Source organism: Eubalaena glacialis, chromosome 5 (assembly GCF_028564815.1).
Source record: "Eubalaena glacialis isolate mEubGla1 chromosome 5, mEubGla1.1.hap2.+ XY, whole genome shotgun sequence".
Taxonomy (NCBI): Eukaryota; Metazoa; Chordata; class Mammalia; order Artiodactyla; family Balaenidae; genus Eubalaena; species Eubalaena glacialis.
In genome coordinates, this window is record NC_083720.1 from 80,509,302 (window position 1) to 80,536,904 (window position 27,603).

The following is a 27,603-nucleotide window of genomic DNA, read 5'->3' on the forward strand; positions in this document are numbered from 1 at the left end:
TGCTGAAAGATCAGCTGTTAACCTTATGGGGATGCCCTTGTGTGTTATCTGTTGTTTTTCCCTTGCTGCTTTTAATATGTTTTCTTTATATTTAATTTTTGATAGTTTGATTAATATGTGTCTTGGTGTGTTTCTCCTTGGATTTATCCTGTATGGGACTCTCTGTGCTTCCAGGACTTGATTAACTATTTCCTTTCCCATATTAGGGAAGTTTTCAACTATAATCTCTTCAAATATTTTCTCAGTCCCTTTCTTTTTCTCTTCTTCTTCTGGGACCCCTATAATTCGAATGTTGGTGCGTTTAATGTTGTCCCAGAGGTCTCTGAGACTGTCCTCAGTTCTTTTCATTCTTTTTTCTTTATTCTGGTCTGCAGTAGTTATTTCCACCATTTTATCTTCCAGGTCACTTATCCGTTCTTCTGCCTCAGTTATTCTGCTATTGATCCCATCTAGAGTATTTTTAATTTCATTTATTGTGCTTGTCATCGTTTCTTGGTTCCTCTTTAGTTCTTCTCGGTCCTTGTTAAATGTTTCTTGCATTTTGTCTATTCTATTTCCAAGACTTTGGATCATCCTTACTATCATTATTCTGAATTCTTTTTCAGGTAGACTACCTATTTCCTCTTCATTTGTTAGGTCTGGTGTGTTTTGACCCTGCTCCTTCATCTGCTGTGTGTTTTTCTGTCTTCTCATTTTGCTTATCTTACTGTGTTTGGGGTCTCCTTTTCACGGGCTGCAGGTTCGTAGTTCCCGTTGTTTTTGGTATCTGTCCCCAGTGGCTAAGGTTGGTTCAGTGGGTTGTGTAGGTTTCCTGGTGGAGGGAACTAGTGCCTGTGTTCTGGTGGATGAGGCTGGATGTTGTCTTTCTGGTGGGTTCGTCCACGTCTGGTGGTGTGTTTTGGGGTGTCTGTGGCCTTATTATGATTTTAGGCAGCCTCTCTGTTAATGGATGGGGCTGTGTTCCTCTCTTGCTAGTTGTTTGGCATAGGATGTCCAGCACTGTAGCTTGCTGGTCGTTGAGTGAAGCTGGGTCTTGATGTTGAGATGGAGATCTGTGAGAGATTTTCGCCGTTTGGTATTACGTGGAGCTGGGAGGTCTCTTGTGGACCAGTGTCCTGAAGTTGGCTCTCCCACCTCAGAGGCACAGCCCTGATGCCTGGCTGGAGCACCAAGAGCCTTTCATCCACACGGCTCAGAATAAAAGGGAGAAAAAATGGAAAGAAAGAAAAAAAGAGGATAAAATAAAATAAAATAAAGCAATTATAATAAAAAATAAGAAAAAAAATTATTAAGAGTAAATTTATTAAGAAAAAAAATTTTTTTTTAATTTTTAAAAATAGATTTATTAATTTTTTATACTAAAAATAAGAAAAAAATTATTTAGAAAAAATTTATTAAGAAAAAAATTTTTTAATTTTTTTAAAATAAAAAATATGAAAAAACTTATTAAAAATTTTTTTAAAAATAGAAAATAAGGAAAAAATTATTAAGAAAACATTTATTAGGGAAAAAAAAAATTTTTAAGCCAAAAAAAAAAAAAAAAAAAAAAAAAGACGGACGGACCTAACCCTAGGACTAACGGTGAGAGCAAAGCTATACAGACAAAATCTCACCCAGAAGCATACACATCTACACTCACAAAAAAAAGGAAAAGGGGAAAAGTTAATATATCCTGCTCCCAAAGTCCATCTCCTAAATTTGGGATGATTCGTTGTCTATTCAGGTATTCAACAGATGCAGGCACATCAAGTTGTTTGTGGAGCTTTAATCCGCTGCTTCTGAGGCTGCTGGGAGAGATTTCCCTTTCTCTTCTTTGTTCGTACAGCTCCCGGGCTTCAGCTTTGGATTTGGACCCACCTCTGCATGTAGGTCCCCTGAGGGCGTCTGTTCCCCGCCCAGACAGAACGGGGTTAAAGGAGCAGCTGATTCGGGGGCTCTGGCTCAGTCAGGCCGGGGGGAGGGAGCGGTACGGAGGAGGCGGGGCGAGCCTGCGGCGGCAGCAGCCGGCGTGACGTTGCAGCAGCCTGAGGCGCGCCGTGCGCTCTCCCGGGGAAGTTGTCCCTGGATCACGGGGCGCTGGCTGTGGCGGGCTGCACAGGCTCCCGGGAGGGGCGGTGTGGAGGATGACCTGTGCTCGCCCACAGGCTGTTTGGTGGCGGCAGCAGCAGCCTTAGCGTCTCATGCCCGTCTCTGGGGTCCGCGCTGATAGCCGCGGCTCGCGCCCGTCTCTGGAGTTCGTTTAAGTGGCGCTCTGAATCCCCTCTCCTTGCACGCCGCGAAACAAAGAGGCAAGAAAAAGTCTCCTGCCTCTTCGGCAGCTGCAGACTTTTTCTCGTGCACCCTCCTGGCTAGTTGTGGTGCGCTAGACCCTTCAGGCTGTGTTCACGCAGCCAACCCCAGTCCTCTCCCTGGGATCTGACCGAAGCCCGCGCCTCAGCTCCCAGCCCCTGCCCGCCCCGGCGGGGGAGCAGACAAGCCTCTCGGGCTGGTGAGTGCTGCTCGGCGCCGAGCCTCTGTGCGGGAATCTCTCCGTTTTTCCCTCTGCGTCCCTGTTGCTGTGGGATCCGCGCTGATAACCGCGGCTCGCGCCCGTCTCTGGAGCTCGTTTAGGCGGCGCTCTGAATCCCCTCTCCTTGCGCGCCGCGAAACAAAGAGGCAAGAAAAATTCTCTTGCCTCTTTGGCAGCTGCAGTCTTTTTCCCGGACTCCCTCCCGGCTAGCACCGAAGCCCGAGCCCCAGCTCCCAGCCCCCGCCCGCCCCGGCGGCTGAGCAGACAAGCCTCTCGGGCTGGTGAGTGCTGGTCGGCACCGCTCCTCTGTGCGGGAATCTCCGCTTTGCCCTCCGCACCACTGTGGCTGCGCTCTCCTCCGTGGCTCCGAAGCTTCCCCCCTCTGCTACCCGCAGTCTCTGCCCACGAAGGGGCTTCCTAGTGTGTGGAAACCTTTCCTCCTTCACAGCTCCCTCCCACTGGTGCAGGTCCCGTCCCTATTCTTTTGTCTCTGTTATTTCTTTTTTCTTTTGCCCTACCCAAGTACGTGGGGATTTTCTTGCCTTTTGGGAGGTCTGACGTCTTCTGCCAGCGTTCAGTGGGTGTTCTGTAGGAGCAGTTCCACGTGTAGATGTATTTCTCATGTATCTGTGGGGAGGAAGGTGATCTCCGCGTCTTACTCTTCCGCCATCTTGCCCCTCCCTCTCCAGATTTTATTTTTTATTGAAGTATAGTTGATTTACAATGTTGTGTTAGTTTCAGGTGTACAGCAAAGTGATTCAATTATACACTGATATATATCTATTCTTTTTCAGATTCGTTTCCCTTATAGGTTATTACAAAATATTGAGTATAGTTTCCTGTGCTATAAAGTAGGTCCTTGTTGGTTATCTATTTTATTTATAGTAGTGTGTATATGTTAATCCCAAACTCCTAATTTATCCGTCTAGCCGTCCTTTCCCCTTTCGTAACTATAAGCTTGTTTTCTATGTCTGTGGGTCTATTTCTGTTTTGTAAATAAGTTCATTTGTACTATTATTATTTTATTTTTTAGATTCCACATATAAGTGATAGCATATGGTATTTGTCTTCCTCTGTCTGGCTTACTTCAGTTAGTATAATAATCTCTAGGTCCATCCATGTTGCTGCAAATGGCATTATTTCGTGGTTTTTTATGGCTGAGTAATATTCCATTGTACTTACACCACATCTTCTTTATCCATTCATCTGTCGATGGACTTTTAAGTTGCTACCATGTCTTTAAATTAATCATCTTTTAAAAATTTTATCTCAATTTATATTTAAATAACTATTACATAGTTGAACTTTTAAAATTTTCTGGTATTTTCTAGAACATGACTGTATCATCTAAAAGTAACCAAATATTTGTTTTCAATTGCAAGTCAAGGTATAAATTCTCCTAAAGATCAAAATATTCTCTCTCTTCATATCAATACTATCACCATTACTCCATTCCTCAGATAAAGACTAATCTGATTGGTTTATGGAGAAGGAAGCAAGTGAAGTAAAATTTGTCAATTGACTTCAGTGTTTGTAATTCTGAAGACAGTCAACATATCATGACAAAACGAAAAGAGACTGTTATACATTTAAAAAACATTCTTTGGTCTAGGGAAAAACATCATCTGTATTATATTAGGTTTGATGGCAGCAAAATTTCCTGGCCACTGAAATTCAAGCAAAGCATGCATTGGAAGATTCAACTTGCATCTGTTACTCAGCTACAATGACTTATACACTGTGGTAGATATTAGATATATATTTTGAACATGGCACCCATAGTCCCTAGCAATATGACTTTTGCAGGAGTAATTTCTATATAAACTTATAGTTCCATTTTACTCATTTTGCATTCACTTGAAAAAATATTCTTACTTTGTATGAGTTCTTGTAAATTTTGGATATTAACCCCTCATTGAAAGTATATTTACAAATATCTTCTCTTATTCAATAGGTTACCCTGTCATTTTGTTGATGGTTTCCTTCACTGCAGTAATTTTATTAGGTTGATGTAGTCCCATTTGTTTATTTTTGCTTTCATTGTCCTTACCTGAGGAGACAGATTAAAAAAGAAATTGATAAGACCAATGTCAAAGAGCATATTGCCTATGTTTTCTTCCAGAAGTTTAATAGTTTTAGGTCATACATTTAGGTCTTTAATACATTTGAGTTTATTTTTGTGTATGGTGTAAAAAAGTGGTCTAGTTTCATTCTTTTGCATGTAATTGTCCAGTTTTCCCAACATCATTTATTGAAGAGACTCTCTTTTCCCCATTGTGTATTTTTGCCTCCTTTGTAATAGATTAATAGATCATGTAAATATAGCTTTATTTCTGAGCTCTCTGTTCTGTTCCATTGATCTATGTGTCTGTTTATGTGCTAGTACCGTACTGTTTTGATTACTGTAGCTTTGTAATATAGAAAATTGCTTTTGCTATGTAGGGTCTTTTGTAGTTGCATACAAAATTTAGCATTATTTGTTCTAGTTATATGAAAAATGCCATGAGTATTTTAATAGGGATTCCATTGAATCTATGGATTGCTTTGGATAGTATGGCCATTTTAACAATATTAATTATTCCAATCCATTAGCCTGGTATATCTTTCCATTTTTTTTGTCACTCAGCTTTTAGTGGAATCCCACTCATTTGTTTTTCATGCATATCTTTTTTATTGAAGTGTAGTTGATTAACAACATTGTGTTAGTTTCAGGTGTACAACATAATGATTCAGTATTTTTGGAGATTATACTCCCTTATAGGTTATTATAAGATAATGGGTGTAATTCCCTGTGCTATACAGTATATCCTTGTTGCTTATCTATTTTATGTATAGTAGTTTGTATCTGTTAATCCCATGTCCCTCAATTATCCCTCCCACCTTTCCTCTCCTGTTTGGTAACCAGAAGTTTGTTTTCTATATCTATGAGTCTGTTTCTATTTTGTATACACATTCATTTGTATTTTTTTTAGGTTCCACATATAATTGATGTCATATAGTATTTGTCTTTCTCTTTCTGACTTATTTCAGGAAACATAATATTCTCTAGGTCCACCCACATTGCTGCAAATGTCAGTATTTCATTTATTTTTATGGCTGAGTATTATTCCATTATATAAATAAATGTGTGTGTGTGTGTGTGTGTGTGTGTGTGTGTATATATATAGTTTTCTTAATCCAGTTGTCTGTTGATGAGCGCTTGGTTTGCATTGCTTCCATGTCTTGGCTATTTTAAATAGTGCTGCTATGAACATTGGGGTGTATGTATCTTTTTGAATTAATGTTTTCATTTTTTCTGGATATATACTCTGAGTGGGATTGCTGGATCATATGATAGTTCTATTTTTAATTTTTTAAGGAATCTCCATACCGTTTTCCATAGTGGCTGTAAAAATTTACATGCCCACTGACATGCATGTCTATTTGTACCACTCCATTAAATAGACTGTAACAATTTGAGGGCAAAGATGACACTTGTGTTATTCACTGCTGTATCCCTAATACTTAACAATTTTCTTGAAATAGAATACATATTAAATAACTATTTATAAATATAATTGATTAATTAATATGTTAAAAGAAAATATTTATATATCTAAACTCTTGAAGTGTCATGTTATGGCAATGACATATATTGATTAATTCATTTTGAAACTGAGTTTTTAAGATAAATGTAGTAAACTTCTAGGTTGTTGCATAAATGATATGCCATTTGGAATAGTGTAGCCAAAGTTGGTGTTGACACAACTCCTCCAAGAAGTCAGGGGTATATGTTGGGGTTAGGACTTATTCTTTCTGAGATACTACATGGCATGTAAGTTAAATTTAACCTTGAAGGATATAAAAGCTCCTCTTAAGTATCACTCCCCATATCATACCTTTAAGGGATAAATCAGAAAACAAGAAGATGTTTTGCTTTTAAGGAAGATGAGTATAGTAAATTGATCTAGGACTCTAATTACACCATAGGGCAAGAGTAATTGTCTGTATCTAACTGAATAAATTGCTTCCTCTTAGAAGCCTAAACAAGTAAGAAATGACACTTAGCTACTCCTAAGCAAGTGTTTGATCATCTTCCACTTTGGTACTCTTCTTTGCCTTCTCTGTCTCTACTATTTATACCATTTAAATAAACTCTCGCTGTCACACTGATAAGACAGGCTAGAGAGAACACTCCTTTTATTAGATCCTAAGCTTGTAATTTTTATACTGATTTGGTGCAAAGAATAGGCAGAATAAGCAGATGAATAGCTTATGTATTGTTTTGATATTTTATTTTGTACTGTTTTAGGAACAGGGATATTTAACATTATTTTTCATGTTACTTGACCTACTACAATAGAACTACACTTCAAAGAATCTTGCTGCAGAGATTGGTTCAAGATGGTGGAGTAGAAGGACATGCGCTCACTCTCTCTTGTGAGAGCACCAGAATCACAACTAACTGCTGAACAATCATCAACAGGAAGACTCTGGACTCAGCAAAAAAGATACCCCACGTCCAAAAACAAAGGACAAGCCACAGTGAGATGGTAGGAGGGACGCAATCACAATAAAATCAAATCCCATAACCACTGGGAGGGCGACTCACAAACTGGAGAACAATTATACCACAGAAGTCCACCCACTGGACTGAAGGTTCTGAGCCCCACGTCAGGCTTCCCAACCTGGGAGTCTGGCAATGGGAGGAAGAATTCCCATAGAATCAAACTTTGAAGCCTAGAGGGATTTGACTGCAGGACTTCAACAGGACTGGGGGAAACAGAGACTCCACTCTAGGAGGGCACACACAAAGTAGTGTGCACACCAGGACCCAGGTGGAAGGAGCAGTGACCCCATAGGAGACTGAACCAGACCTAGCTGCTACTGTTAGAAGTTCTCCTGCAGAGGTAGGGGGCGGCTATGGCTCACGGTGAGGACAAGGACACTGGAAGCAGAAATTCTGAGAAGTACCCTCATGGAGTCTGCCAGTAGCCCCCACAAAGAGCCTGTAGGCTCCAGTGCTGGGTCACCTCAGGCCAAACAACCAACAGGGAGGGAACTCAGCCCCACGCATTAGCAGAGAAGCATATTAAAGTTTTACTGAGCTCTGCCCACCAGAGCAACACCTAGCTCTACCCACCGCCAGTCCCTCCCATCAGGAAGCTTGCACAAGCCTCTTACATAGCCTCATCCACCAGAGGGCAGACAGCAGAAGCAAAAAGAACTACAATCCTGCAGCCTGTGGAATGAAAACCACATTCACAGGAGGATAGATAAAATGAAAAGGCAGAGGACTATGCACCAGATGAAGGGACAAGATAAAAACCCAGAAAAACAATTAAATGAAGTGGAGATAGGTAACCTTCCAGAAAAAGAATTCAGAATAATGATAGTGAAGATGAACCAGGACCCTGGAAAAAGAATGGAGGCAAGGATCGAGAAGATGCAACAAATATTTAACAAAGACCTAGAAGAATTAAAGAACAAACAGAGATGAAAAATACAATAGCTGAAATGAAAACTACACTAGAAAGAATCAATAAAAAAATAACTGAGGCAGAAAAACGGATAAGTAACCTGGAAGACAGGATAAGTAACCTGGAAGACAGACCTGCTGCAGAACACACTAAAGAAAAAAGAATGAAAAGAAATGAAGACAGCCTAAGAGACCTCTGGGACAACATTAAATGCACCAACATTTGGATTATAGGGGTCCCAGAAGGAGAAGAGAGAGAGAAAGGACCTGAGAACATATTTGAAGAGGTTAAAATAGAAAACTTCCCTAACATGGGAAAGGAAATAACCACTCAAGTCAAAGAAACGCAGAGGATCCCAGGCAGGATAAACCCAAGGAGAAACCTGCCAAGATGCAGAGTGATCAAATTGACAAAAATTAAAGACAAAGAAAAATTATTAAAAGCAACAAGGAAAAAATGACAAATAACATACAAGGGAACTCCCATAAGGTTAATAGCTGATTTCTCAGCAGAAACTCTACAACCCAGAAGGGTGTGGCACGACATACTTAAAGTGATGAAAAGGAAGAACCTACAGCCAAGATTACTCTACCTGGCAAGGATCTCATTCTGATTCGATGGAGAAAAAAGCTTTACAGACAAGCAAAAGCTAAGAGAATTTAGCACCACCAAACCAGCTCTACAACAAATGCTAAAGGAACTTCTCTAAGTGGGAAACACAAGAGAAGAAAAGGACCTACAAAAACAAACCAAAACAAGTAAGAAAATGGTAAAAGGAACATACATATTGATAATTATCTTAAATGTGAATAGATTAAATGCTCCAACCAAAAGACACAGAGTTGCTGAATGGATACAGAAACAAGACCCATATATATGCTGTCTACAAGAGACCCACTTCAGACCTAGGGACACATACAGACTGAAAGTGAGGGGATGGAAAAAGATATTCCATGCAAATGGAAATCAAAAGAAAGCTGGAGTAGCAATACTCATATAAGATAAACTAGACTTTAAAATAAAGAATGTTATAAGAGACAAGGAAGGACGCTGCATAATGGTCAAGGGATCAAGCCAAGAAGAAGATATAACAATTATAAATATATATGCATCCAAGAAAGGAGAACCTCAATCCATAAGGCAACTGCTAACACCTATAAAAGAGGAAATCGACAGTAACGCAATAATAGTGGGGGATACTAACACCTCACTCACACCAATGGACAGATCATCCAAACAGAAAATTAATAATGAAACACAAGCTTTAAATGACACAATAGACCAGATAGATTTAATTGATATTTATAGGACATTCCATCCAAAAACAGCAGATTACACTTTTTTCTCAAGTGCGCACGGAACATTCTCCAGGATAGATCACATCCCGGGTCACAAATCAAGCCTTGGTAAACTTAAGAAAATTAAAATCATAACAAGCATCTTTTCCAACCACAATGCTATGAGATTAGAAATCAATTACAGGGAAAAGAATGCAAAAAACACAAACATATTGAGGCTAAACAATATGTTACTAAATAACCAAGAGATCACTGAAGGAATCAAAGAGGAAATCAAAACTACCTAGAGACAAATGGCTATGAAAACACGATGAGCCAAATCCTATGGGATGCAGCAAAAGCAGTTCTAAGATGGCAGTTTATAGCAATACAATCCTACCTCAAGAAACAAAAAAAATCTCGAATAAACCTTCTAACCTTACATCTAAAGGAACTAGAGAAAAAAGAACAAACAAAACCCAAATTTAGTAGAAGAAAAGAAATCATAAAGATCAGAGCAGAAATAAATGAAATAGAAACAAAAAAAATAGCAAATATCAAGAAAACTAAAAGCTGGTTCTTTGAGAAGATAAACAAAATTGATAAACCTTTAGCCAGACTTATCAAGAAAAAGAGGGAGAGGACTCAAAACAATAAAATTAGAAATGAAAAAGGAGAAGTTACAGCGGACACCACAGAAATACAAAGCATCGTAAGAGACTACTACAAGCAACCCTATGCAAATAAAATGGAGGACCTGGAAGAAATGGACAAATTCTTAGAAAGGTATAACCTTCCAAGACTGAACCAGGAAGAAATAGAAGATATGAACAGACCAATCACAAGTAATGAAATTGAAACTGTGATTAAAAATCTTCCAGCAAACAAAAGTCCAGCACCAGATGGCTTCACAGGTGAATTCTTTCAAACATTTAGAGAAGAGCTAACACCCATCCTTTTCAAACTCTTCCAAAAAATTGCAGAGGAAGGAGCACTCCCAAACTCATTCTACGAGGCCACCATCACCCCAATATGAAAACCAGACAAATATACTACAAAAAAAAAGAAAACTACTGGCCAATATCACTGATGAATATAGATGAAAAAATCCTCAAAAAAATACTAGCAAACAGAACACATTAAAAGGATCATACACCATGATCAAGTGGGATTTATCCCAGGGATGCAAGGATTCTTCAATATACGCAAATCAATCAATGTGATACACCATATTAACAAATTGAAGAATAAAACCTATGATCATCTCAATAGATACAGAAAAAGCTTTTGACAAAATTCAACACCCATTTATGATAAAAACTCTCCAGAAAGCGGGCGTAGAGGGAATCTACCTCATCATAATAATGGCCATATATGCCAACCCCCAGCAAACATCATTCTCAATGGTGAAAAACTGAAAGCATTTCTTCTAAGATCAGAAATAAGGCAAGGAGGTCCACTCTGACCACTATTATTCGACATAGTTTTGGAAGTCCTAGCCATGGCAATCAGAGAAGAAAAAGAAATAAAAGGAATACAAGTTGGAAAAGAAGAGGTAATACTGTCACTGTTTGCAGATGACATGATACTATACACAGATAATCCTAAACATGCCACCAGAAAACTACTAGAGGTAATCAATGAATTTGGTAAAGTTGCAGTATACAAAATTAATGCAACGAAATCTCTTGAATTCCTATACACTAACAATGAAAGATCAGAAAGAAAAATTAAGGAAACAATCCCATTTACCATTGCAACAAAAAGAATAAAATACCTAGGAATAAACCTACCTAAGGAGGTAAAAGACCTGTACTCAGAAAAGTATAAGGCACTGATGAAAGAAATAAAAAATGATGCAAACAGATGGAGAGATATACCAGTTCTTGGATTGGAAGAATCAATATTGAGAAAATGACTATACTACCCACAGCAATCTACAGATTCAATGCAATACCTATCAAATTACCAATGGCATTTTTTACAGAAGTAGAACAAAAAATTTTAAAATTTGTTTGGAGACACAAAAAAACCCTAATAGCCAAAGCAATCTTGAGGGGAAAAAATGGAGCTGGAGGAATCAGTCTCCCTGACTTCAGACTATACTACAAAGGTACAATAATGAAGACAATATGGTACTGGCACAAAAACAGAAATATAGATCAATGGAACAGGATAGAATGCCCAGAGATAATCCCACACACCTATGGTCAACTAATCTATGACAAAGGAGGCAAGGATATACAATGGAGAAAAGACAGTCTCTTCAATAAGTGGTGCTGGGAAAACTGGACAGCTCCATGTAAAAGAATGAAATTAGAACACTCCCTTACACCATACACAAAAATAGACTCAAAATGGATTAAAGACCTAAATGTAAGACTGGACACTATAAAATGCTTAGAGGAAAACATAGGAAGAACACTCCTTGACATAAATCACAGCAAGATCTTTTTTGACCCACCTCCTAGAGTAATGGAGATAAAATAAAAAATAAACAAATGGGACCGAATGAAACTTAAAAACTTTTGCACAGCAAAGGAAACTATAGACAAGACAAAAAGACAACACTCAGAATGGGAGAAAATATTTGCAAACGAATCAACGGACAAAGGATTAATCTCCAAAATATATAAACAGCTCATGCATCTCAATATTAAAAAAAACAAAGAACCCAATCAAAAAATGGGTAGAGGACCTAAATAGACATTTCTCCAAAGAAGAGATGCAGCTGGCCGGGGAGCACATGAAAAGCTGCTCAACGTCACTAATTATTAAAGAAATGCAAATCAAAACTACAATGAGGTATCACCTCACACCAGTTAGAATGGGCATCATCAGAAAATCTACAAACAACAAATCCTGGAGAGGGTGTGGAGAAAAGGGAACCCTCTTGCTCTGTTGGTGGGAATGTAAATTGAAACAGCCACTATGGAGAACAGTATGGAGGTTACTTAAAAACTAAAAATAGAATTACCATATGACCCAGCAATCCCACTACTGGGCATATACCCAGAGGAAATCATAATTCAAAAAGACACATGCACCCCAGTGTTCATTGCAGCACTATTTTTTACAATAACCAGGTCATGGAAGGAACTTAATTTCCCATTGACAGATGAATGGATAAAGAGGAAGTGGTACATATATATAATGGAATATTACTCAGACATAAAAATAAATGAAATTGGGTTATTTCTAGAGATATGGGTGGACCTAGAGACTGTCACACAGAGTGAAGTACATCAGAAAGAGGAAAACAAATATCATATGTTAACACATATATGTGGAATCTAGAAAAATGGTACAGATGAACCAGTTTGCAAGGCAGAAACAGAGACACAGATGTAGAGAACAAATGTATGGACAGCAAGGAAGGAAAGCGGTGGACGTGGAGGTGGTGGGATGAATTGGGAGATTGGGATTGACATATATACACTAATATGTATAAAATAGATAACTAATAAATGCTGTATAAAAAATAAATAAATAAAAGAAAAATAAAAGAAAAAAAGAATTTTGCTACAAATAAAGGTGCTGTGTGTGTGTGTGTGTGTGTGTGTGTGTGTGTGTGTATGCTGGTATCAAGGTATAATAGAACTGAGAGTGCTTGAGTTTTGTATATACATGTGCTCAGTGTAGAAAGGGACATGGTGTCCAGGAGGAGGAGAAGATCCATGAAGTGAACAAATTCAGTAGGAGCAGTGGCTCAGAGGTGGAGACAACCAGGCAAATACAAGCCTCTCAGGATTATTTCAGCTTATAATTTGATGTGAGACATTGATTTTGTTTTAGTCAAACATATCTATATCTTCAGGTGTAGGCTAACTTTAATTTTCCTCAGCAACTTTAACCTTAGCCACTTTAATTTCATACACAAATCATCTTTCTAGCAACATTTCTTTGTGAGAAACTAATTTGTTCAAAAAACTCTGCCACACATGCTCATAAATCAACTGTTTATTTCCTGCCAAAATGTAATGTATTTTGTTTTATATTGTGTAAACACATGCTCAAGGCACGAAAGCCAAGTTTTAAAATACCAAACAATAAAGCCCCAAATTTTACTCATAAGTATTATACAAGGTCCTGCCTATAAGAAAGCAAGCGATTAAAAACAAGCCCTTCCACTTGTAAGTCAACTTTTCAGCTCTGAGCAACCATTGGATAGTAAACTATATTGATGAGGAATCAAGAATTATTCTCTTGGTAGGAAATCTTCCCAGTGAAAGAAGGGGAATGCAGAATGTGTTTCTGTTGAGGATTTAACAGCATTAAATATAAATAGCTTTTTATTCTTCACTTGACAAGGTAGCAAGGAAATGTTTTAGGCAAGGACAGGTGTCATGCCATATGTTGCCAAGTGTTTAATCAAGGACCTATATCTACCCTAGAACATCTTTTTAATGGATGTGTTTCACTTACTGGGGAGAAACCTGAACCAGTGGAGGTACATTTTGCATTTCAATGATCAGTGAGGTTAAGACAGGTGACAAAAATACTGGAGTAATGCGTGCAAGAAAAGGACTTAAGCGAAGATTTTAAATATGCCAAGACAAGAAGTTAAATGCTCTGATAACAATTCAAAGCCATTGAATGAATAAATGCATGAATTGACAGCTATAGGGATAGAGATCATTTTTCTTTATACAATTAAGGGAAATGACACATGCTTCTTTTAAACTTAACCATCATTTTTTCAATAGCATTTTTTATGAAAATTGGTAAGTGATGACATGATGAAGGGTGGCAATTACACCTTTTGGGTCAAAAGGCAAATAACTTGTAAATATTTCCTTTCTGAATAGTAAGCCTTTGTACTTCAGTTTTCTTGATTTGAAAAGTATTTAATTAGTACAAATTCAACCATAAATTATATAGTTCCTAATCACCACAGCAAGTTTTTCATTTTTCCAATATGATCCTTGGTACACTGACAGATTTCTGTGATTGAACAAAATAATAGTGTTGCTTATTTTTTAACATGACAACTGAATAGTATTCTATATACTACGCACACTTTCAGAGAGAGGTGCTGCCAAAGTGCCCTAATTCAGGTGTTAATACTGCTGCTTACTTATGTTACTGGAGGAAAAAGCTGAGTTTTTGCTTTTTGATGAGTGAAAGTGGAATGAATACTTAGGATTCATCTATGAAGCTGTTCAGTGTAGCAAAAACTAGATATAAAAAGTTATCTATGTAGAAGCTAATAATGACATTCCTTGGCAAAAATAAGAATGTCTGGTTTATTTAAAATATTCAGTTTTCTTGGGGTAAAGTGCAGAAAGCTTTTTATTAGAACGCATGGTAGGATGTGCATTACAAGATAATATTCATGTCTTAAACTCATGAAAGTACAGTATTTTCATCCATTAGGAGTGTATGCTGTCCTAAAGTTTCTGAATTAATGTAAATTTTAATGTTAATAGACAAATTTTAGTGTAGTATATCATAGCCCATAGATTTGATAAGTAAACAGAAAAAACTCATAGGAGTGTACTCACATAAAACCTAAAAATGATATTAATTCAGACAATCTTTCCCCCATATGATATGATACAATCACTTCATCCAGCTCTCCAAACGAAGGATAATACAGTCGTTCCAATTGAATTAGAAATGGAGTAAACTTGAAGCTAAATGAATCATAAATCAATAAATACGTCAGCTTGCCTTCTCCTGGTTTATTGATTCACAAGCTGTTTATCCCACACTTGTGCTTCAGCGCAATTATCGTTTAATTATATTTTCTGTATGTATCAAACTGTATTTTAGATGTTGTCCTAGACCAAACAATTTCAAGCTCTATATCTACTCACTAACCATGGGGTTTATTTATCTTTTCTACTTCAGTATGTTAGTCTTGATTTCTGCTTGTGTACCAGACACATCTCACAATAGGACCTATTAAATCACATTTAACAAAGACTCCCCAATTACAATCATGTTTATTGTTCTCATTTTTTACATCAAGATTGATTTGAAATATAACAGATGATGTGTTAGAGAAAATATAGCATAGTATAAACCACAAAAAGCTATTGAATTTTATGAATCTAAACCATTAAACCTGTACTTTTATTTAACTTAACAATGAAATGCTCTAGAAAGAAAATATAATTATGAATTTACCTGATCATTTAAGATTTTTAAAAAATATAACTGTGGAATATTCTTCCTAATTTCACATTATCTACTGTTAAAAATCTAATCTTCAATGAACAACCCAGAGATAGCAGGTAATTTTTACTTATATAATCTGAGGTATAAAGTACATTAAATATTTTTTTTCTATTCAAAAGGAAAACTTACTAAACTAAGAATCCATGAAATAATGTCCTGGATGAAGTTGTCTAAAACATCTTTCAGAAGCAATAACAAATATCATGTGATAGCTTAAAAAGAGATTTCCCTTAAAGAAAATACAAATTACACTTGATCTTGCCAAATGGGAGCTGATTTTAAAGTTATACCTGGAATGTAACATCATTTATATCATTCTTCAAAATTAAAGAATCCATCTGTTGCTTTTATGCTTATTAGGAGACTGAGGTCAACTTTGAGATCTGTCATCAGAGGTTAGATCTGATTTATATGTTATGAGACAAGTAACACCCAATTTACTATAAAGTCAATAAAACAACTTCATTGACAGAGAAGGCCATTTGGAAGAATTTGTTCTTCCATGGTCTTAAACCCTAAAATTAGAGTGTATACTTAGATTTCAAAACTTCATCAATTTCAAAAACTCTTAGGAAATTTTTAGTTGCCAATATCTTACCCCGTTAAGGTGCTACCATTCAGATCATGTACTAAGCAAGGAATGTCCTGTTCACACCTCATGATACACAAATTAAGAATTTGGCTATGGATATTTCTGCTGTATTCAATCCACACTTATTTTATAAAGTAATTAATAAATGGTTAAACGGACCAGTATTTAGGAGTCTCTAAATGAAAATTTAAAAATACTTTTATCTGGTATTTCATTGACTCTAACTTAATTATAAGGCAAGCAATTACAAGAATTGAATAAAAACTGTTTGCCTCTTTTCTTATGATTTTCCTTAGATGCAAATATTGGATGTGTGTGTGTGTGTGTGTGTGTCTTAAACTAACCCTGAGTAATATGTTGGTTTCATTATTTGGGCGGCATTATAGGAAAATTTTCTTCTTTCTATAACTTTGCACACAAGTTCAATACAGTCAATGAAATTTTAAAAATATATACTTTAAAATTCTACTAATTCATAATTAATTTCTGCAGATGAAGCTCTTTTTAAACTTGGAAATCAAATTGATTCACACTTTGGGAACCATGCATCTAGGAGAGTTGTCACTTTCTGCTCAGCACAAACCACATCACGCATATTTCTAAATATATATAACTACAAAGCTATTGTGCATCCTACTGGATTTCCAAACTATAGGTGATGTTGCAAAAATTAACTTTAAACACATAGTTTGGGAACAAATCTAAGACATAAACTTGCCTATAAAATAAATTTTCACCGCTAACTGAAATATCAACAGAGAAAGTTTCTATCTCCATTTCAGATATATCCAAAATTAGAGACCAGAATATTAGGTATCAACTTTTCTACAATTCCAAATTGATGCACTATACTTCTAAGCAAGACATGCAAAAAATTTTGTCAAACCTGTCATTGTTTTTGGAGGTGGTAGTGTCTCTAACTTCTAATATATTCTCTGCACCACCATGTAGGTGGTGTCTAAATTCCAAAAGTATTGTCCTGGTTATGTCATCCTATTCATAAACATTTTTATTTCGATAGCTTTTTATTGAACACTATGTGAAAAAGGCTTTGGGAAGATGGATGGCAGTGCGGATTAGAGAAGAAGGAGAAAATTGTTCTATCAAATAAATTTGGAGATTTTGCCAATTATGATGCTTTCTTGGAAATTTCCCAAATATATAAGCATATAGATTACTTTTACAAATTCTAAAATCAGGAAACTGATTTTAGTATTAATTATTCTAATTGTTTGCAAATGCATTTGATGAAGAAAAAATTTTAATGAAATCTATTTATATACAAGCTTGTAATATAAATAAATAAAAATTCTTCTCAAAGAATTTTTTAGGAGATTTTATTTCTAAGATACAAAATACTGAGTTTAAACAGCAAACTTTAGATTTGAAGCTCTTAATTACATAGAGATAATTAGATGTTAAAATCAATACAATAATTCACCAATGAGATTCATTTCTCTTTCTTTTTCATAAAACATTACTATTAAGCTTTCTGAATTAGAAAAATTGAAAGGTACTGAGGAAAAGTAATGCTATTGTAAATTTAACATTTCTGAGCTATTACTTTCTTCTCGATTTTTGACTTGAAATCTTCTAAATAGAATCTAAAATTATGCTTTAAAATTTATGGATCGGTAATATAGAATATTCTAAATGTGCCCTGTGTATTTTAACAGTTCTTTCTAACTGCACTGCTATTTTGTAGTAAGACAGAAGAGAGGTTCTCTTTTCAACAATAGATTTTTGTTTTACATGAACATTCTGAATTTACTGCCATTTGTCTTTTTGTCTTACTCTAGAAACACTGTTTTAGAGCAGTTGATCCTGAAATAAAAATACTTTATGGAAGATAGCCTCGCTTGGTCAATGTTTGGGTTTTTCATTCTCCTCTAAAACCTTGGGAATCACTAGTCTTTGAATGTTTTTCCAAATTAAGAACACTGTCCCTAAAACCATTATGCTATAATTTATTTTTCACTAAACTAAATGGATGCAGTAGTGTTTGCTAATTCTCTCTCTCTCTTTTCTTTCGTTCAATTGATGAATGTAAGATTAACCAGTTTTCTATTTAGAAAGTTTCAGTGTGGAACTTTAAAAGAAGTAGAAAAAGAAAAAAAAAACTTACCTAATTCAAATTTGATTTACCCATATACTAGTATATTCCTTCTGAAATTAATATTTTAAAAAACACTTATCTGATACATGTATGTCAGTTTATTTCTTATCAGAAAAAAGCACTTGGGGTTTTGATGATCATAAGTCAAATAATTAAAACCTTCTTTAAGTACCTCCCATTAACAATTAATATACCTAATAATTAGTCAATTTATTATGTTAGAATTTAAAAAACTGGCAAATAAATATGTGAGAACTTATGGTAAAATGAAATAAAAAAGGAAATATGGTTATGTTTTAAGATGGTTAGCTACATGTGGAAATGTAGAATTGACATAAAGTGACTTCAGTGAGGTTTAAAGGATTAATTACAATGGAACTATGTTAAGACTTTAAAGTTCATATTTACCCCATGGAGCTTACTGGCCTATGTTCATACCACTTGATGATATAATGAAACTGAATTTCACAAATGAGGTAGCAAGGGTCAGCACAAGAGGAGAAAGCCTTAGAGGGACTTACCTGCTGTGTTTTTATTAGCTAGACTGCTAATTTCTTTAGCACTCTTCCTCTCTGCCACAATTAAACTGGTGTTTGCAAAGGATATTTGTGGCATGCACTCATTTGTGTACAGATGATCACCCCATTTAATAAGATACAGTTATTAACATTAAAATAGAGTAAAGATCATCAATGAAAATTCTAACTGATAATCTTAACACTATTGGACTTGTTCTGTTTTGTTCATAAAATATTTAGATTTTTAGATTTCTCCAAAAGACTCAATGTGTCTGACTTTATGTATACTCAATAGCAAATACAAATGTAAGAGTATCAGAGAGTGAATAGTTTGTTTAGGAATTGATTACAAGACACCCATATGGCAGTAAGAAAGGAAGGTAATAAAGGGAAGACAGCCAATATGTTGGGTTCTCAGATAAGTGACTACCATGTACAATTAGAGCTTAACCCTACTGGGAATCTCTGAGAGTCAAAAGTATCCTAGAGTTATCCCACCTAAGGGACAAAATATTTGGGGCATTCATACATCAACTTCCAATAGTGATTAGTTGAGGACTACTTGTAGGTGGTATTAATTCTTCAAGACTTGTGCATGGGCAGAACACGTTCCAGCAACCAGAAAAAAAAAAAAAAAAAAGCCCTCAAGCAAAAAGATTCACATATAGCAACTGGAAGTTTTCTATGTGCACTGAAATGGTGAAGCACAAGGAGATATGGGTAGGACACAAGCACACAAATGAACACACTAATTGTGTGGCTGTAATTAGACATCATTTTAGCCAGAAACTCATTTAAAGATTTTTATTGCTACTGTTGCCTTTTCACCTCTCAGAAGGATCGTTTTTAGAATGTTTTAGAAGTCATGACACCAGGTTGGTTTAAGGATTTTGCATTGGTCTTTCTCAGTGTTGAGAAAGTACTTCTTTTTCTGTTCTGTTTTGTTTTGAATAAACAGGAAGAAATTCTTAAAGCTCTCTAGTGGGGAGATTCCTGTCCTATTCTATCTGATGGGACAAGAATAATTTTGTAAAGTGATTTTTTACTATTCTCCACTACAAGTCACCTGTTCCAGACAGGTAATTACACTAACTCTTTCTGCACATTCCTGGCATATTGCTGCCTTTGCTTACTGTCTTCCTCATATGTACAATACCCTTATTTGAGCTCTAAATCTAGTACCATTTTATCTATATAGACATCCTTATAACCCCTGGTGCCCTCTCATTTGAACTCCTAAATTTCTGCTGTCAGTATTAATAATTTGACATTTAATATTCAATCATTTAACAATTACATTTTAAGCTCCTATCTTGAGGCAGACATTGTTTTAGGGTCTAGGAATACAACAGTTAAAAACAAAAAGATAAAATATCCCTGCCTTCAAGGAATTTATGTTTAAATAGTGGGATATACATAATAAACAGCAAAAAGAAGTAAAATATGTAGTGTGTTAATGGTGTCAGTGTTTTGGAGAAAAAAAAAACGAGAGAAAAGAAAGAAGGTGTTGGAAAGTAAGGAACTTGCAAATTTAAATTGGATAGCTAATAAAAGGAGTTCTCTTTAGGTGTGTAATATTTGGGTAATGATCTGAAGGTGATGTTGATAACTGGGCAAAGTTATGCTGATGAGTGGGGGAATAGTATTCCAGGCAGTTGAAGCAGCAATTGGAAAGATCCTGAGATGACACATGTACCTGTTCAAGGAAAAGTAGAGAAAACAGTGTGTGGAGTGAGTAGAAGGAAACAAGGCCAAAGTGCCTATAAGGGATTATGTTGGGCCTTGTAGATTATTGTCAACACTGGTTTTTACTCTGAGTGAGATAGGAAGGCATTGGAGGATTCTGTGAAGAGGAGTGACATGATATGATGAATCTTCAACAGGATTACTTTGCTGCCTTGACAACAGAGTGTGCAGACAGGTTAGGGAAACTATTACAATTATCTGGATGAATGGAAATTGTGGTTTAAACAGGGCAGTAGCAGTAGAGATGTTGAAAAATGTTTAGACTCTGGACATATTTTGAATATGGAAATGACAGGACATGCTGACAGATTGAATGAAAGGCATGAGCAGACAAGAGGAATCCAGGATGACACCAAGTTATTTGACCTGAATAACTAGAAGGACAGAATTGTCACTATCTGAGATGGAGACACATATTAGCATAGTAAATTTGGAGAGGAAGATTGGGAACTCTCTTTTGGACATGTTAATTTTGAGCTTCCTATCAAATATCCAAGTTGAAATATTATATAGCAAGGTATATATTTATTTCTGAATTTCAGGAGAGTAGATTGCTTTAGCAGTATATGAATTTAGGAGGCATAGACTGGATAAGATCATCAAGAGAGTAATTATTCTGAAAAACACAAGACATCCAAGGGAGGAATCTCAGAACATTTCAATGTTTATGAAATGAGGTCAGAGAAATGAGGAAGAACCAGCAAGAGGACTGATAAAGAGTGACCAGTGAGGAAAAAGTTAAACCAGAGTTGTGTAATACCATCAAAGTTAAGTAAATAAATTATTTTATGGGTGAAAGAATAATAAATTTTGTTAAATGATGCTGAAAAGTTAAGTAATATGTCAACTGAAATTTAGTTGTGGGATTGAGCAAAGTAGAGGTCATTGCTAACTTTGACAAGAAAACTCTTTGAAGTAGAAAGGTGAGGGCAAAAGCCTAATAAGAATAGGTTCATGAGATGATGGGAAGAGAGAAAGTGGAGGCAATATGTCAAGATAATTCTTTACCTCTGGAGGAGAGAGAGAACAGGGGAAGTGATTACACAGGAAATTAGGGGCACACACACACACACACACACACACACACGAAGAGCTAACCAACAGCTGTGAACGGGGCACTACTGTGTCCCAGGCATTATGCTTAATACTCGGGAAACAGTGGTGAACAAAACATAAACAGGGGACTGACCCTCATCTTTTTATCAGCATTTTATCCCAGAATATGGGAGTCTGTTTTCACTATCGTAAATCCACCACCTTAATCTTAGATAATTGCTGTCTGTTACCTTTCCATATCTTTCTAAAGAAAGGCCACACCTCTTATACTATCCTTCTTAATTTAGACACAGCTTTTCTCTATTACCACCTCAGCATTCCCAGATATAGGGAATGATCTGTGGCACCTTTGAATATTGATTTTATAAATTGCTTCCTATCAACTGATGCAGAATTGGCAGGCAACATTTTGTAACAAATTATACCCCTGGCTTTCTGGACCAGGTTGAGGGGTAAATTAGTCAAGAAAAGGGAGAAACCCTTACATGAAGTGCCACAAAATCTGCTGCTGAGGTTCCAAGAGTTTCCTCTAATCCAGATCCAGCCATGAGCTCAGCTTTATCATGGATCTTCTTGAATTTCTATGAGATTTGACTTATCTTTCTTTACAAAACAAATTTTTTAAAAAAGCTAACAAAACACAAGAAAAGTAAATTCCCTTGAACTAGCCCAAACTCAATTCTTTGAATCAAACCAGCTAAAGCTAACAGTGCTATTGTATTTGATTTCTTCTCTTTACCCTTTATCTTTTTGCACACCTATTATTATATTGTATCTATTGCTTACCATTTTACTTCACTAAAATAATTATATCGATACACATCTTTTGATTCTGATCATTAGTCGACTTATTATGGAATCATAAATTGATAGTTTTTCACTCTTCAAAACCTAAAGACATTTACATTTGAAGAAAGCATAAAAGATATATGTGACTGCAAGTTCAAGTCAGTAAAAAATTATTTATGGGCCATCACACTTTTGTAGCCTGACCTGTTGACCCTCAATGTTCATTAGAAATTCATCAGTACCAGACTATCCTCTCTTCTTTGCTTCTTCCTTTTTTTTCTGATCGATTGGCTTTAGGCCAAGGAGAAATTTTTTTACAGAAAACCTTTTTAATTAGCTCTTCACTCTCCTGATAGTTTCAGAATAATTCATTTAAAATGAAAACTTCAGATCATAGTTTATTTTCTGAAAAATTTCATGGAAGACTGGGGCTATCCAAAAGTGCTATTCTAAGAAAAGTTCCAGCCCCCATCTCTGTTTTTGTGTGTGTACGTGTGGAGGCCATAGGCAAAGGTAATTTTTATTTTATTATATCTGAGACATTTTTTAAAAATCCTGACAACTTCAAAACTTGATTTCTTCATGTACTTAAAAAAAATAGCAATTTTTAAAATGTTCACTATGTGCTAGACATCAAGCTATTTCCATAAAATTGGTTATTTAATCGATTGAACAACTACATTTGGCTGGTAATATTCTTGTGCTCACTTTATAGATAAGAACACTGAAGATATACATGGTTAAGTGACTTATTCGAAGTCACAATCAGTAAAATATTGAAGTCTGAATGTCCAAATAGTTGGTCTTATTCCAGAGCATGAATTTGAAGTGTTGATGATATTATATAAAATCCTCTTATGAATATTCTATATACATTTACATGAACAGAAGTCATAAACCTATACTTTAAATCTATCAGTTAATAATTGTTGAAAAGGAGTTTAATATCACTTGAGCACATGTTGATAAATTGGAAGTGAAGCTATATAACAAATATCACCTTTTTTTTCATTATCCTGTGTGTGGGAAAATGTGTAGTCAGTGAAGGAAAGGGGGTGGTGTCAGTTCAAAGGACAGGAGGCCTATAGTTCTCCTAAATTTTTTTTTAATCTTCATTTTTTTTTTTTTCTAAGCTACAAAGAAATAAATGTCTGAGATTCCTAGAATAGGATTCATCTCTATGGTTAATTCTTGGAACCAGTGTATACTTTTCCCACTATATTGGAAGGCAGGATGATTAAGAGCGTTTGACAAAATGGTTTACCAAGGAAGGCTAGTTTACTTTCTCCATTTCTTCCATTCAGAGGATCGTGGTGGTGCCTCTTTCCTAAGATGCTGTTCCTCACCAGCCTGTCTGTGCCAAAGCCATGGAGATTAATCAGTCAATCAACAGGCTTTTTGTCATTTCATACCATTGTCAGTTTTTGTGTTGTTCTTTCTGTGATTTTTTTTAAGACAACAAAAAAGGATAACATTGTTGGCTACTGTTAAAAGATAAACTGAGGAAAATTAAAATGTATTAAACTTTTTGAGTTTATTTGAACAAAAATTCATTCCAATCAGGGCAACAGCAAACCAGAAGTAGTTAGGAATACTACATCAACAGGAACTCAGGGAGAGACTTTGAGAGAGGAAAGGTAAACCAAAGCAAGGAAATTGTTGATTTGCTATAGCTTAAAGTTGTCTATTTGTGATTGGTTGCCCTTAGGTTTTAGTTGTATAACGTTGAGGCATTTACAGGCTTAGATTTTGATTTGCTTATGTAGTCTGTCAAGGCATTAGAGCCCCCTCAGTCTAAGAGCCTCTTTGTTTAATTAATTTAACACAGCAAAAAAAGTAGACATTGAAGGGCATGCTTTCTTGGTTGTGTGTGAGTAGGGGGATGGGTAGAGGGTAAGAAGTTTTCTCAGCTGACAGGCTGCTTGTAGAAAGTTGCAACCGGAGAGTTTTTAGTTGTTGTTGTTCTGTTTTTGGCTTTGTTTTTATTTATTTATTTATTTTTATTAAACCGTTTTTTGTAAACTAGTTTTGGATTCACAGCAAAATTGAGGGAAGGTACAGAGATTTCCCGTATATCCCCCGGTCCCCTCACATGCCTACTAGAGCACTAGAGCATCCCCATTATCCACATCCCCTACTAGAGTGGTACATTGTTAACAATTTATGAGGTTAACTGGACACATGAAAATCACCCAAAGCCCATAGTTTACATGAGAATTCGCTCTTGGTGTTGTACATTCGTGGGTTTGGAATCAAAAGTTATTTTAAGCCTCAGACATAGACCCATTTTAACTCCAGTTTCCATGTTTTTTTGGCTATGTTACTCCACTAAAACCTTAAGTGAATTCATCATCTAGTTGATGCCAAATCAGCAACGTATGCCAATGGTCGTATTCAAGCTCTTTTCTAGAATACTTCTCAGTTTGGCTTTTTTTGTTTAAATTTTTAAAAAAGATATTTAGCCTCATAGAATACAATTCTCGCTCTCTTACTCTCTTTTACATTTTTTTACTCTCACATTTGACTTAATTATAGATGCCAGCCCTCAGGCTTCATTGGGGAATCCACATGTGCAGTATATTTTCTCTGTGGCATACATATGAAATACATATGTGTGTATTTTCAATTGTGAAGATACTCTGGTCACCAGATCCATTCCTTCAAATACTTTATTCAATGACTGGAAGGCCACATTCTTGATTTGACCCTTATAACAAAACAATATTAATTAGCCATTGTTTCTCAAAGTAATCATTTAAACTTTTGAGATGTAATTGACAATAAATTACACATATTTAAAGTATAATCTGTTGAGTTCTTACATGTGTATATATCTGCAAAAGCATCTCCACAGTCAAGATAATGGACACATTCATCACCTGCAGAAGTTTCTTTGTGCCTTTTTGTACATAACCTCCCTTCTATTCCTTACCCGCAAGCAAGAACTGATCACTTTTTTGTGACTATAGATTAGTATAAATTGTCTAGAATTTTATATAAATGGAATTTCGTTTGTTATATTTAGCATAATTATTTTGTAGAATTTCTTTTTTAATATTTTATTTATTTATATTCTTTATTCTTTTGGCTGCGTCGGGTCTTAGTTGAGGCATGTGGGAATCTTTCATTGTGACACACGGCCTCTTCGTTGAGGTGCGTGGGCTTCTCTTTAGTTGTGGCATGCAGGCACCAGGGCACGTGGGCTCTGTAGTTTGTGGCACACGGGCTCTCTCGTTGAGGTGTGCGAGCTCAGTACACATGGTGCGTGGGCTTAGTTGCCCCACTTAGCATAATTATTTTGACATTCTCCCTTTTTCATTGCTATGTTGTATTCCATTCAATTTTGTTGATGTACAAAAATGTCTTTATCCATTTACTTATTAATGGACATTTGAGTTATTTCTATTTTTTTTTTGGCTGCGCTGCATGGCATTAATTATTTCTAGTTTTTGTCCACTGATAATAAAACTGCTTTGAATATTTATGTACAAATATCTTTATTTTCAGTTTTAAGTGACACATTTTACTATCTGTGGTTAATGAGCAGTTTCTTCTTCCAAATCTATAGACCCTGAATTTAGGGACTTTGTCTATCTTCATTCATTACTGCCAGTTGTTTTCTGGCTCATTTCTCTCTATTAATATTGTACTTTGCCAAATTCAGCCAATAATAGTGAACATACATTATTAACATTCTGTATTCCAACAATCTGCATTCCAACAATTATAACCCCAGGGTTGTTAAGTTTATTAGACATTATCTGAATCCCAAATTATCAAACACAAGTTTTGGTAAAAGTTATACTATCATAGAATCTGAATCAGTATGATGGTATGGGTTCAAGTTTTCAGAGAAGAAGCTTAGTAGCCCTCTTTTGAAAAATAACTATAAATTATAAACACAAAATTAGGTACAAAATTGAATATTTGTAATGAGAAGATAAATCACAAATTAATCACAAATATAAAACATGATAAGTGCCAGAGGCAACACAAGTTAAATAAAAACATATTTCTCTGAAATATCTATAAATCTTTCTGCTTTTTTGACTGTATTATCTTTTATTGCATATTAATATTATATTAAATTTTGTAATATGTTTTTCTCTCAGAGAATAGAACTGTAAATCTGTCTTTCCTTTAGCATGGTAGAACTTTTAAAAAATTATTGACAATTTGGACACATAACATAAGACTTCATGCATAGAAACACTATTGTTAGTAGTAATGGTACATCTTTTTGCCCCATTAATAGTAAAAGAATTCTGATAAATTCTACAACTCCTATAAAAAAGAAAAAATGCATTGTGTGTTTATAGTTATATTCATCACATTATTTCCCATAGTACAGAGAACTTCAGTTTTGACTAGGCTTCTGTAAAAAAACCAATCTTCCACTTGTAATTTTACAATTTGATAATTGGAAAAAATATTCCATCTACTAGTTTCTAACTTTAAACATTCCAGTCTTGTGACTCCTCCACAACTCACCTTCTTCAGGTTCCATGTGCTACAGGACATGTTCCTATTGCATAATTCCAAGTAAAGTGGCACAGAGGGTTGCAGAAATATTCTGGAAAGCATTTCTGCACTGGCATGGCTGACAGCAGTTTAGCTATAAATAGTGAGTCACATTCTTATAATTCATTAAGCTCAAACTAAATATATCTCCAACTCAATTATCCCTTAGATAAATGGAAGAAATGATTGTGGCAACTCTAAATCCACTCAATATGAAGAAAAATGTGATGGAGAGGAAGTTATAGTAAAAAGAGACAGTGATCTTTACAAAATGAGATTACAGTACATGATGTTTGCACATTTTGTAAATATGTTTACTTGTAAAATAAATGTGAGCACATTACTAAGTTCCGTCCTAGGGCTATTAAGTGGACTGTGTAAGTGGGGGGACTTGAGGCCTAAGTTTTATTTGACTTCTTTTCTAAAATTTTTATTGGAGTGTAGTTGATTTAAAATGTTGTGTTAGTTTCAGGTGTACAGCAAAGTGATTCAGTTATACATATACATATATCCACTTTTTAAAAATTCTTTTCCCATATAGGCCATTATAAAGTATTGAGTAGAGTTCCCTGTGCTATACAGCAGGTTCTTATTAGTTATCTATTTTATATATAGTAGTGTGTATATGTTAATCCCAATCTCCCAGTTTATCCCTCCCTCTCTTATCCCCTGGTAACCATAAGTTAGCTTTCTACATCCGTGACTCTACTCCTGTTTTGCAAATAAGTTCTTAGTAAATCTGTCCCTGATCTCCATCTTTTTAGCCTTTGATAGCATTTACCTTATTAACGGCCTCTGAACACCTAATCAAATACCACATATTTTAGGCTTTTATTT

General features: G+C 35.6%; 1 long non-coding RNA gene across 1 annotated transcript in view; it reads left to right on the top strand.

The window, feature by feature from the left end:
• Window positions 1–27,603, top strand: part of LOC133092179 (uncharacterized) — a 243,687-nt gene that overhangs the window by 7,987 nt on the left and 208,097 nt on the right. The gene's annotated exons all lie outside the window — the stretch shown is intronic.